This window comes from Pongo abelii, chromosome 4 (assembly GCF_028885655.2).
Source record: "Pongo abelii isolate AG06213 chromosome 4, NHGRI_mPonAbe1-v2.0_pri, whole genome shotgun sequence".
Classification (NCBI taxonomy): Eukaryota; Metazoa; Chordata; class Mammalia; order Primates; family Hominidae; genus Pongo; species Pongo abelii.
This window is the reverse complement of record NC_071989.2, coordinates 120,681,772-120,694,851: the sequence shown is the minus strand read 5'-3', so window position 1 is coordinate 120,694,851 and position 13,080 is coordinate 120,681,772. Positions and strand designations below refer to the sequence as shown.

The window sequence follows — 13,080 nt, the reverse complement described above, 5'->3', positions numbered from 1 at the left end:
TGTTGAGTTTCCTGCCCTAACAACTGTTAAAAGAATTTCACTTGAGTAAATTATGTGCAACTTTTATAGTGGCTTAGGCACAGAGGATTTTGGGTCATGGCTGGATATCATGTATTCAATAGTGTGTTCAAACACAGTGAGATTAGTGCTCCAGGTCTCTCAGACCATCGCCACGACATTATTTTTATTTGAATGGAAGCTTTGTCTGGATAAGGCCAACAATGCAGAGCTCCATGCAAGTTTTTCTAAGTCATTAGTGGTTCCATTTTAAATAATGACTGCTAAGGGGGAAAAGTTGGGGTCATCAAGGAAAAGGTCTTGAATTTATTAGTACTTCAAAGGGAGAAAGAGTAAAACAATAACATGAGTATTTTAAGTTTATATTCTCCAGATTATCCACTATAAAAAATTGACTCACACTGGAAGCAATGAAAGTGTCGTAAGAGTATTTATAAATAAAACTGAATGGATCAGGAGTCAGGAAAGTGGTTGCTGGTCTCACTTCTGCCTCTTAACTACTTGTGTAACTGTAGTTCAACTGCCATTTCTCTCTTGTAAACCTCATTCTCCTCATTTGCAAAATGATGGGGCTGGATTGGGTAATCTCTAGAGTGCCCTTCGCAGCAATTAAATTCTCTGGTTTGATGAAGTATTGTAAATATCTAAAGGAAACCAGTACAATCTGTTGTTTTCAGTGAAGTTGGCTTCTAAGCTGTCACCAAGAAGGAACTTTTTAAGCCACAAAACAATAAGTGGCATTTCAGTGAAATGATTTGTAACTGAATTTAAATCACATTAAAAAATCAAACCATGCTGAAGTGTATCTGGGAATGTTTAACTGCATTGATTATTTCAACATGACTTGAAAAAAATGGAATTAATGATAATATTCAAAAGAGAGATAACTCTAGTAGTATTACTGTGCTATAAAGAAAATACAAAACAATACAATCTCTGGTTATTATTGTGGGATTCATTTTTTTAAAATGTCATTGCAAAACATGTGTAGTTGGGAAAAGAATGTCTGCTTCAAACCTTGCTAGAAGGCAATTTGTATCTTAGGAAGTACTGTCTCTGAGAGCTCAGAAAGCAAGAGCTCTTCTATAATTTTACATAAGGATGACATCATTATGATATGAGTCTAGATTTTTTTTAGAAGTTAAGCCCCACAGGACAAAGCCTTGGTTTGGATGAGTAATGTGAAATACATCACAGGGCAATTTGCTAGTGACACAGGATTCTTCTTGGTCATTCTGCCAGCTGGAGACCCCTGACTGGTGACAACCCTGCCCAGGTGGATGGCGGCACGTTAACAGCCCTCTCAGCCCTGTTGCCCTGCTCTGGCCTGTGGCTCTGAGGCTGGCTCAGCCCCACAACTGTTACAGCCTTCTTTGTACCCATGTTCGGTGGGTCCTGAGCTCTTGTCCTTTGTCTAAGAAGAAGGAGGATATGCTGACAATTGAAGTGTGAGGAGGCAGAGAATAATTTTATTGAGTGAGAAAACAGCTCTCAGTGGAGAGGGGTTGTGAGGGTGGTCGACTACCTGGAGTCAGGTGATTTTTCTCCCCTAGTGTGGCTGAGTCCAGGGCTGTTATGGGCTCGGAATAGGGGCGTGTATATTGATTGGTTTGTGAGTACGCAAAAAAAGGTTAAAACAAAGATACCACTCAAAGGTGGACATGACAGTGTAAAAAACCAATTAGGGAAGGGTGGGTATCTGTAAAACAGGTGAAGGGTGGGGTTCAATCAGAGGAAAGCACACCAAATGGGAAGACAGGTTCTCAACCCAGTTGGTGGATTTGACTTGTAGCTTGGCTTTCAGGATTTAAAATGTCTTTGGCTTGGAGGTGGGGTTTCACTGGAGATCTGCCCCTATCTGCCTAGGCATTTGTGTGCCTCCTGCCTCTATCACTAGGTACATGATGTTACATTGTTAGAAAAAAGGTAAGTACATTAGGTGTTCTCTATTGTCAGTGACCAAAGGTTACTTCAGTAAACTGTCTTCTAAGGTTAGCGGATAAACTTCAGATGAACAAACAACAAATCAATATTTGTTTCTACAACATATTAATCACAGAGTAAGACTCCCTGCAAATTTCAATCTTCTTATTTCATCTGGTACTGAAAATGCTTTCTCAAGACACAAATTCTATGAACTGAAAGGGCGATTATAATAGTGCTCCACTGCAATGTTTCTTGTTCATTAGCTATGCTTGTGCCCGGAATAAAACTGTGGAGCCTGAGTTCAGGAGCCCTGGCCTCCTACATGGGAGCTGAGTGGTGAAATTTCCTGCCAGGATGCAGTACACTTAGGAGGCATTCTGGGAGAAGAGTGCTTAGGTGAATTCAGAGCTAAAGGGAGAAAGAATTTTGTCTTGCCATCTACTTTAAATAATTCCCCCATGAGACAAGAGTCAAGGTAGGTTCCAAAGAGAAAAAATGATTAGAAAGGTGATAAAGTCATTCCATGCAAGCATTTAGAAGGCAAGAATGGCATAACCTATGTACTTTGAAACTCCCAAACACCCACACCTGCACACAGAGGGATCATGACTAGGTAGACTGGCAATTCTTTGGGTAAAAATATGACTATGGCTTGAATGTCCCCTCCAAAACTCATGCTGAAATTTAACTGCCAATATAACAGAATTGGGAGGTGGGGCCTTTAAGAGGTTATTAGGTCACTAGAGCTCTGCCCTTATGAATAGATTAATATTGTTATCATGAGAGTGGGTTAGTTTTCATAGGAGTGTGCTTGTGATAAAAAGGTAAGTTTGACCACAAATTTTTCTCTGTCTCTTGCGCTCATTTGCTCTTTTACTCTTAGGCTGTGAGATAACTCAACAGATGACAGTGCCATGTTCTTGGACTTCCCAGTCTCCAGAACCATGAGCCAAATAAACTTCCATCATTTATAAATTGCCCAGTCTGTGGTATTCTGTTATAGCAAAGGAAAACAGACTAGACAAATACTATCTTAGCCATATTTTTTTCGTGTTCTCCAGAATTCCTAGTATTTAGTAAGCCCTTACTAAATACATGTCCAAATAATGAATATTGTGTTGCCATTGATGTTCTCAGACTGATTAGTTTTAATTTACTTAAATTTAAGTAAATGATGTCAACTGTATAACTGTGTGAAAGGATAGCTTTTTGAGCAACACTGTGTTTATAAGTCACCTTAAGGTGCCTTTATGTTTCTAAATTTCTACTCCTTTAATTAAATGATTTGGTAAGAAAACCTTGTTTCCTGTCCTTTTTTTTTTTCTTTTCTTTTATTATTATTATTATTATTATACTTTAGGTTTTATGGTACATGTGCGCAATGTGCAGGTAAGTTACATATGTATACATGTGCCATGCTGGTGCGCTGCACCCACCAACTCGTCATCTAGCATTAGGTATATCTCCCAATGCTATCGCTCCCCCCTCCCCCCACCCCACAACAGTCCCCGAAGTGTGATGTTCCCCTTCCTGTGTCCATGTGTTCTCATTGTTCAATTCCCACCTATGAGTGAGAATATGCGGTGTTTGGTTTTTTGTTCTTGCGATAGTTTACTGAGAATGATGATTTCCAATTTCATCCATGTCCCTACAAAGGACGTGAACTCATCATTTTTTATGGCTGCATAGTATTCCATGGTGTATATGTGCCACATTTTCTTAATCCAGTCTATCATTGTTGGACATTTGGGTTGGTTCCAAGTCTTTGCTATTGTGAATAATGCGGCAATAAACATACGTGTGCATGTGTCTTTATAGCAGCATGATTTATAGTCCTTTGGGTATATACCCAGTAATGGGATGGCTGGGTCGAATGGAATTTCTAGTTCTAGATCCCTGAGGAATCGCCACACTGACTTCCACAATGGTTGAACTAGTTTACAGTCCCACCAATAGTGTAAAAGTGTTCCTATTTCTCCACATCCTCTCCAGCACCTGTTGTTTCCTGACTTTTTAATGATTGCCATTCTAACTGGTGTGAGATGGTATCTCATTGTGGTTTTGATTTGCATTTCTCTGATGGCCAGTGATGATGAGCATTTTTTCATGTGTTTTTTGTCTGCATAAATGTCTTCTTTTGAGAAGTGTCTGTTCATGTCCTTCGCCCACTTTTTGATGGGGTTGTTTGTTTTTTTCTTGTAAATTTGTTGGAGTTCATTGTAGATTCTGGATATTAGCCCTTTGTCAGATGAGTAGGTTGCGAAAATTTTCTCCCATTTTGTAGGTTGCCTGTTCACTCTGATGGTAGTTTCTTTTGCTGTGCAGAAGCTCTTTAGTTTAATTAGATCCCATTTGTCAATTTTGGCTTTTGTTGCCATTGCTTTTGGTGTTTTAGACATGAAGTCCTTGCCCATGCCTATGTCCTGAATGGTAATGCCTAGGTTTTCTTCTAGGGTTTTTATGGTTTTAGGTCTAACATTTAAGTCTTTAATCCATCTTGAATTGATTTTTGTATAAGGTGTAAGGAAGGGATCCAGTTTCAGCTTTCTACATATGGCTAGCCAGTTTTCCCAGCACCATTTATTAAATAGGGAATCCTTTCCCCATTTCTTGTTTTTGTCAGGTTTGTCAAAGATCAGATACTTGTAGATATGTGGCATTATTTCTGACGGCTCTGTTCTGTTCCATTGATCTATATCTCTGTTTTGGTACCAGTACCATGCTGTTTTGGTTACTGTAGCCTTGTAGTATAGTTTGAAGTCAGGTAGCGTGATGCCTCCAGCTTTGTTCTTTTGGCTTAGGATTGACTTGGCGATGCGGGCTCGTTTTCGGTTCCATATGAACTTTAAAGTAGTTTTTTCCAATTCTGTGAAGAAAGTCATTGGTAGCTTGATGGGGATGGCATTGAATCTGTAAATTACCTTGGGAAGGATGGCCATTTTCATGATATTGATTCTTCCTACCCATGAGCATGGAATGTTCTTCCATTTGTTTGTATCCTCTTTTATTTCCTTGAGCAGTGGTTTGTAGTTCTCCTTGAAGAGGTCTTTCACATACCTTGTAAGTTGGATTCCTAGGTATTTTATTCTCTTTGAAGCAATTGTGAATGGGAGTTCACTCATGATTTGGCTCTCTGTTTGTCTGTTATTGATGTATAAGAATGCTTGTGATTTTTGCACATTGATTTTGTATCCTGAGACTTTGCTGAAGTTGCTTATCAGCTTAAGGAGATTTTGGGCTGAGACAATGGGGTTTTCTAGATATACAACCATGTCATCTGCAAACAGGGACAATTTGACTTCCTCTTTTCCTAATTGAATACCCTTGATTTCCTTCTCCTGCCTAATTGCCCTGGCCAGAACTTCCAACACTATGTTGAATAGGAGTGGTGAGAGAGGGCATCCCTGTCTTGTGCCAGTTTTCAAAGGGAATGCTTCCAGTTTTTGCCCATTCAGTATGATATTGGCTGTGGGTTTGTCATAAATAGCTCTTATTATTTTGAGATACGTCCCATCAATTCCTAATTTATTGAGAGTTTTTAGCATGAAGGGTTGTTGAATTTTGTCAAAGGCCTTTTCTGCATCTATTGAGATAATCATGTGGTTTTTGTCTTTGGTTCTGTTTATATGCTGGATTACATTTATTGATTTGCATATATTGAACCAGCCTTGCATCCCAGGGATGAAGCCCACTTGATCATGGTGGATAAGCTTTTTGATGTGCTGCTGGATTCTGTTTGCCAGTATTTTATTGAGGATTTTTGCATCAATGTTCATCAAGGATATTGGTCTAAAATTCTCTTTTTTTGTTGTGTCTCTGCCAAGCTTTGGTATCAGGATGATGCTGGCCTCATAAAATGAGTTAGGGAGGATTCCCTCTTTTTCTATTGATTGGAATAGTTTCAGAAGGAATGGTACCAGCTCCTCCTTGTACCTCTGGTAGAATTCGGCTGTGAACCCATCTGGTCCTGGACTTTTTCTGGTTGGTAAGCTATTGATTATTGCCACAATTTCAGCTCCTGTTATTGGTCTATTCAGAGATTCAACTTCTTCCTGGTTTAGTCTTGGGAGGGTGTATGTGTTGAGGAATTTATCCACTTCTTCTAGATTTTCTAGTTTATTTGCGTAGAGGTGTTTGTAATATTCTCTGATGGTAGTTTGTATTTCTGTGGGATCGGTGGTGATATCCCCTTTATCATTTTTTATTGCATCTATTTGATTCTTCTCTCTTTTTTTCTTTATTAATCTTGCTAGCGGTCTATCAATTTTGTTGATCCTTTCAAAAAACCAGCTCCTGGATTCATTTATTTTTTGAAGGGTTTTTTGTGTCTCTATTTCCTTCAGTTCTGCTCTGATTTTAGTTATTTCTTGCCTTCTGCTAGCTTTTGAATGTGTTTGCTCTTGCTTTTCTAGTTCTTTTAATTGTGATGTTAGGGTGTCAATTTTGGATCTTTCCTGCTTTCTCTTGTGGGCATTTAGTGCTATAAATTTCCCTCTACACACTGCTTTGAATGCATCCCAGAGATTCTGGTATGTTGTGTCTTGGTTCTCATTGGTTTCAAAGAACATCTTTATTTCTGCCTTCATTTCGTTATGTATCCAGTAGTCATTCAGGAGCAGGTTGTTCAGTTTCCACGTAGTTGAGCGGTTTTGAGTGAGATTCTTAATCCTGAGTTCTAGCTTGATTGCACTGTGATCTGAGAGACAGTTTGTTACAATTTCTGTTCTTTTACATTTATTGAGGAGAGCTTTACTTCCAAGTATATGGTCAATTTTGGAATAGGTGTGGTGTGGTGCTGAAAAAAATGTATATTCTGTTGATTTGGGGTGGAGAGTTCTGTAGATGTCTATTAGGTCCGCTTGGTGCAGAGCTGAGTTCAATTCCTGGGTATCCTTGTTGACTTTCTGTCTCGTTGATCTGTCTAATGTTGACAGTGGGGTGTTAAAGTCTCCCATTATTAATGTGTGGGAGTCTAAGTCTCTTTGTAGGTCACTCAGGACTTGCTTTATGAATCTGGGTGCTCCTGTATTGGGTGCATATATATTTAGGATAGTTAGCTCTTCTTGTTGAATTAATCCCTTTACCATTATGTAATGGCCTTCTTTGTCTCTTTTGATCTTTGTTGGTTTAAAGTCTGTTTTATCAGAGACTAGGATTGCAACCCCTGCCTTTTTTTGTTTTCCATTTGCTTGGTAGATCTTCCTCCATCCTTTTATTTTGAGCCTATGTGTGTCTCTGCACGTGAGATGGGTTTCCTGAATACAGCACACTGATGGGTCTTGAGTCTTTATCCAATTTGGCAGTCTGTGTCTTTTAACTGGAGCATTTAGTCCATTTACATTTAAAGTTAATATTGTTATGTGTGAATTTGATCCTGTTATTATGATGTTAGCTGGATATTTTGCTCGTTAGTTGATGCAGTCTCTTCCTAGTCTCGATGGTCTTTACATTTCGGTATGATTTTGCAGTGGCTGGTACCGGTTGTGCCTTTCCATGTTTAGCGCTTCCTTCAGGAGCTCTTTTAGGGCAGGCCTGGTGGTGACAAAATCTCTCAGCATTTGCTTGTCTGTAAAGTATTTTATTTTTCCTTCACTTATGAAGCTTGGTTTGGCAGGATATGAAATTCTGGGTTGAAAATTCTTTTCTTTAAGAATGTTGAATATTGGCCCCCACTCTCTTCTGGCTTGTAGGGTTTCTGCCAAGAGATCCGCTGTTAGTCTGATGGGCTTCCCTTTGATGGTAACCCGACCTTTCTCTCTGGCTGCCCTTAACATTTTTTCCTTCATTTCAACTTTGGTGAATCTGACAATTATGTGTCTTGGAGTTGCTCTTCTCGAGGAGTATCTTTGTGGCGTTCTCTGTATTTCCTGAATCTGAATGTTGGCCTGCCTTGCTAGATTGGGGAAGTTCTCCTGGATAATATCCTGCAGAGTGTTTTCCAACTTGTTTCCATTCTCCCCGTCACTTTCAGGTACACCAATCAGACGTAGATTTGGTCTTTTCACATAGTCCCACATTTCTTGGAGGCTTTGCTCGTTTCTTTTTATTCTTTTTTCTCTAAACTTCCCTTCTCGCTTCATTTCATTTATTTCATCTTCCAGGGCTGATACCCTTTCTTCCATTTGATCGCATCGGCTCCTGAGGCTTCTGCATTCTTCACGTAGTTCTCGAGCCTTGGTTTTCAGCTCCATCAGCTCCTTTAAGCACTTCTCTGTATTGGTTATTCTAATTATACATTCTTCTAAATTTTTTTCAAAGTTTTCAACTTCTTTGCCTTTGGTTTGAATATCCTCCCATAGCTCAGAGTAATTTGATCGTCTGAAGCCTTCTTCTCTCAGCTCGTCAAAGTCATTCTCCGTCCAGCTTTGTTCCGTTGCTGGTGAGGAACTGCGTTCCTTTGGAGGAGGAGAGGTACTCTGCTTTTTAGAGTTTCCAGTTTTTCTGCTCTGTTTTTTCCCCATCTTTGTGGTTTTATCTACTTTTGGTCTTTGATGATGGTGATGTACAGATGGGTTTTTGGTGTGGATGTCCTTTCTGTTAGTTTTCCTTCTAACAGACAGAACCCTCAGCTGCAGGTCTGTTGGAGTACCTGGCCGGCCGTGTGAGGTGTCAGTCTGCCCCTGCTGGGGGGTGCCTCCCAGTTAGGCTGCTCGGGGGTCAGGGGTCAGGGACCCACTTGAGGAGGCAGTCAGCCTGTTCTCAGATCTCCAGCTGCGTGCTGGGAGAACCACTGCTCTCCTCACAGCTGTCAGACAGGGACATTTAAGTCTGCAGAGGTTACTGCTGTCTTTTTGTTTGTCTGTGCCCTGCCCCCAGAGGTGGAGCCTACAGAGGCAGGCAGGCCTCCTTGAGCTGTGGTGGGCTCCACCCAGTTCAAGCTTCCAGGCTGCTTTGTTTACCTAAGCGAGCCTGGGCAATGGCGGGCGCCCCTCCCCCAGCCTCGCTGCCGACTTGCTGTTTGATCTCAGACTGCTGTGCTAGCAATCAGCGAGACTCCGTGGGCGTAGGACCCTCTGAGCCAGGTGCGGGCTATACTCTCCTGGGGCACCGTTTCCTAAGCCCGTCGGAAAAGCACAGTATTCGGGTGGGAGTGGCCCGATTTTCCAGGTGCCGTCTGTCACCCCTGGAAAGGGAACTCCCTGACCCCTTGCGCTTCCCGAGTGAGGCAATGCCTCGCCCCTGCTTCGGCTGGCGCAGGGTGCACTCACCCACTGACCTGCGCCCACTGTCTGGCACTCCCTAGTGAGATGAACACGGTACCTCAGATGGAAATGCAGAAATCACCCGTCTTCTGCGTCGCTCGCGCTGGGAGCTGTAGACCGGAGCTGTTCCTATTCGGCCATCTTGGCTCCTCCCCCTCCTGTCCTTTTTATGGTGCTACATCTCTCAGAAGTTTTATGTAGGTAAATGTAGTAGCTCTCTGGGTGCTAACCTACTGCTCTTTCCTTGCCACTGAAAGTAGCATGCTGATAAATATTGTCTGTAGCCCAGCAGTGAGCATAAAAATTTTCTGAGGGTCTTGCTAAAATATAAATTTCTAAAAACTCTCCAGAGATGATCACTTACTAGGTCTAGACTGGGGCTCAGAAACCTCATTCACTACAAGCACTCTAGGTGATTCCGATGTAGGTGTGCTTCGGCTGGTATTGCCATAGCAATATTGTGTCATGATGTCCCCCTCACCCCCCAAATATCGGTGGCAGAAAATAAGCATCTTCTTCTCACTCACCCACATGGAGATAAAGTTTAATTCAGTTTATCTAGCCTGAACTTGGCTTTCAGCTATTGGTTGGGTCCAAATCTTTTCCACGTGTCTCCCATCCTCCCTGAACCAGCATCTGTCTGAGGAAAGTTCTTCTCACTGAGAAAAACAGTTGTGTGAGATGGCAAACCTGACCCTCACGCACATGCTAAGTCTCCACTCACATCTTGTCCACTAACATCCCACTGGCCCGAAAGTGTCCCATGGCCAAGGTTAACATCAAGGAAGAAGAAATGTATTTCTTTCATAGAATTCTGATAGGGGAAGTAAATATTTTCTGAACAATAATCCACTATAAACTAGTATAAAAAGTTTTTACTTTAAAAAGCATTAGAGTCTCTTGAATCATCCAGAGGAGGTGAATGCAAGGTCAACTTTTTTATTTAGTTAGTAACGCAATAAACGATTTATGAGTGACTACCAAATGCCAGACAGACAGATAATTAGTTATTGCCTGTCTGTAAAGAGTCCAGTCCAGAGACAGATAAGTAAATAGATAATTACAAGTACTGATACCATATAACAGAAGTGACAGAGTTATTTTTGAAAATCTAAAACAGACCAGGAAAGCAAAAAATAATGTTTGTTCTCTGTAAGCCAGAAATTATAAAGAATCCTTAAAATATGGGAGACACATGGAATCAGATTGTAAGATGAAATCAAGTCCTGGGGAACTCACTGAAGAAGATTGCTGCAAGTGATAAAAGTGGCTCCTGGAATGTTCCAGACCACAGGTTGCAGACATGAGGGCAGCAGGAAGCCTGGGATGCCTGCAGCCTGGCAACCAGCAAAATGTCTCAGCAATGACCTTCCTTGGCTCAGATTGGGGCAGTCATCCAATGCCTAGACCATTCTGTGACTTGGATTGGCCTGATGTGGATCATAGTCCCACTCCTGAAGGGAAGAGGTAAGGTGGTGAGCCACATGAACAAACAGTATAGGAGGCGATTTCCCAAGGGAAAATCAAGGTTCTGGCAAAAGGACAGATGTCCTTCACCCTGGAATACTATACAGATTTAAAAATATTTATTTATACTTATTTGGAAATACCTTCAAGATAGTTGCTGGGTAAAATTTTTAAATGCAGGATATTTTATACAGAACATTTATGTGATTCAGTCATATATTTTTGTATGTACAGGAATATATCTGAAAAGGCATATGAACATAATAGAAGGCTTACATATCAAACTCCTAGCAATAGTCAGTACTCACCTTGGGGAAGGGACTACAATTGGGAATGAGGTATTATAGAAAGTGATTTTGAGTTTACTTATATTGTTTGGGGCTGACTGTCTTTCTCCTTATTGGAACTCCCAAGACAATACAGTTCTGGAATAAGAGAGTGATAGTGGGGATAAACAGCAGATGACAGTTTTGAGAGGATGCAGGCTTTGTTGACCTATGGAATGTTAGGACAGGCGGGATGTGTGGCAGAGGGAGTAGTTAAGGTGACTCCCAGGTGTCTGGATAGGCAATTATGTGGATGACGGTGCCACTCACTAAGAGAGGGGGAACAGGAAAAAGATAAGTTTATGGATGAAGGTTATGAGATTGTCTGAAGACATGTTAGTTTTGAGGGTATTGTGGGGCATCCAGGTAAAGATATCCGACAGAAAATCTGGGGTCTGTACTGATGTCACACTTTTCTCTGCCCAGAAAAAGCTTTCAATGTTTCATTAAACATTTTAAAAAGAGGGCGGGCGCAGTGGCTCATGCCTGTAATCCCCACATTTTGGGAGGCAGAGGCAGGCGGATCACTTGAGGTCAGGAGTTCAAGACCAGCCTGGCCAACATGGTGAAACCCTGTCTCTACTAAAAATACAAAAATTAGTCAGGCATGGTGGTACATGCCTGTAGTCCCAACTACTCGGAAGGCTGAGGCAGAATTGCTTGAACCTGGGAGGCAGAGGTTGAAGTGAGCTGAGATTGCACCACTGCACTCCAGAGCAAAGACTCTGTCTCAAAAACCAACAAATAACAACAACAAAAAACCCCCCAAACATTTAAAAAAGAAACCAATCCACAGAAAACAGAATATGTAGTGCTTAGTTACTTACCAAAGGAGGGGCAGCCCAGGAGGGCTAGTTTTTTCCTGGGGTCTCAGACTTCAACTCACCAGACTTTCTCTGATAAATACTATTCTCTTGTTTCATTCGCCAGGATGACATTAATGGTGTAATTTGCTATAAAGAAAGAGGCTGAAAAATTTACTCCTGGGGAGTCAAACACAGAAGGTGCCCAGAGAGGTGTGTGAGACATAAATTGCCTTGCATGTAAAGGGCTCACTTGGCAGAGGATTGCTGGGGGAGAGATACAATCCTCACAGCCTGAACCTCAACTCTCAAAACTCCTCACTTCAGCCCTGACCTCCAGAGCACCCATTTCTTCCAACCGCTTGTACAACTTTCTCTTTCATCTGCTTCAATGCTCAGAGTTTTCAGCGGCATTGACAAACAGTAAGAATCAGGACTAATGGCCATAAACCTTGATGGCAATGACATTCTGATTCCCCTGGGAACCAAGTTCTGCACCTGGCACTTCAGTGCAAGAAGCAAAGAAGTACAAAAGAGCCTTTCACACCAGATTCTTTTTCCCCATTCTGAAAAAGGGACGCCTGGGACGAGGGGAACTTTCCTCTCCCACAACAAAAGCTGAAAACTTAAACCCACCTTGTGCCTAGCCACCAGCCTTTCTGGAAAATCTTCCCCTGCTTGTCTCTTTATGTTTCACAGCTATTGGAACTGGGTTGTTCAAAGAAGTACCTGACCTTGTTTGTCAGATGAGAAACAGAAAATGCTGACACTGAATTCTTTCATTTTCTCCTACTGCTAACAGAGCAGTACTGCAGAATCTCAGACACTTCAGCAGCTTTGGCCAGGCTGGGGGTATAGAATAATGAATGCATAAAGCTCCTTGACAGGAACCTTCTCTCCCCTCCCAACACTGCATTCTGTGCTGAAAAGGAGGGAGGGAGGCCATTAGCAAGGAGTAAGCGCAAAATGAAGTGGTTTGGAGCCGTGCTGAGGATAAAGGCCAATTTCAGCCAATGCTGTTTGACCTGCTGGTACTGTTTTTGTTTTTTTTTTTTTTTTTTTTTTTGCTTTGTTTTTTTTGTGTGAGTCCTGCTGTTACTTTTGTCACAGGAAGAAAATGAGTCTCATAAAAACATAGGTTTTGTCTTATTCATCTCCAGGATTTAGCGCAGAACCTAGACTAATGAAGGTAGACTTTAAAGAGATTAGGGGGAGAGCATCTTTTGCATTTGAAAGGTAAATAGCTTTTATTTTCAATTTGCAGAAAGGGAACATAGGTTTGGAGATATGAAGACACTGGTTCAAAATACAAAGCTAGTAAATAGAGGTATCTTTGCA

General features: G+C 41.4%; 1 long non-coding RNA gene across 1 annotated transcript; it reads right to left on the bottom strand.

Annotated features, from left to right (window-relative positions):
* Window positions 1–10,066: 10,066 nt before the first annotated feature.
* LOC103890692 (uncharacterized) lies at window positions 10,067–12,553 on the bottom strand. Its single transcript, XR_655001.4, has 3 exons — window positions 12,379–12,553; window positions 11,767–11,892; window positions 10,067–10,600 (listed from the first exon to the last, which is right to left on the bottom strand). It is a non-coding gene; the product is annotated as an uncharacterized LOC103890692 (long non-coding RNA).
* Window positions 12,554–13,080: the final 527 nt, after the last annotated feature.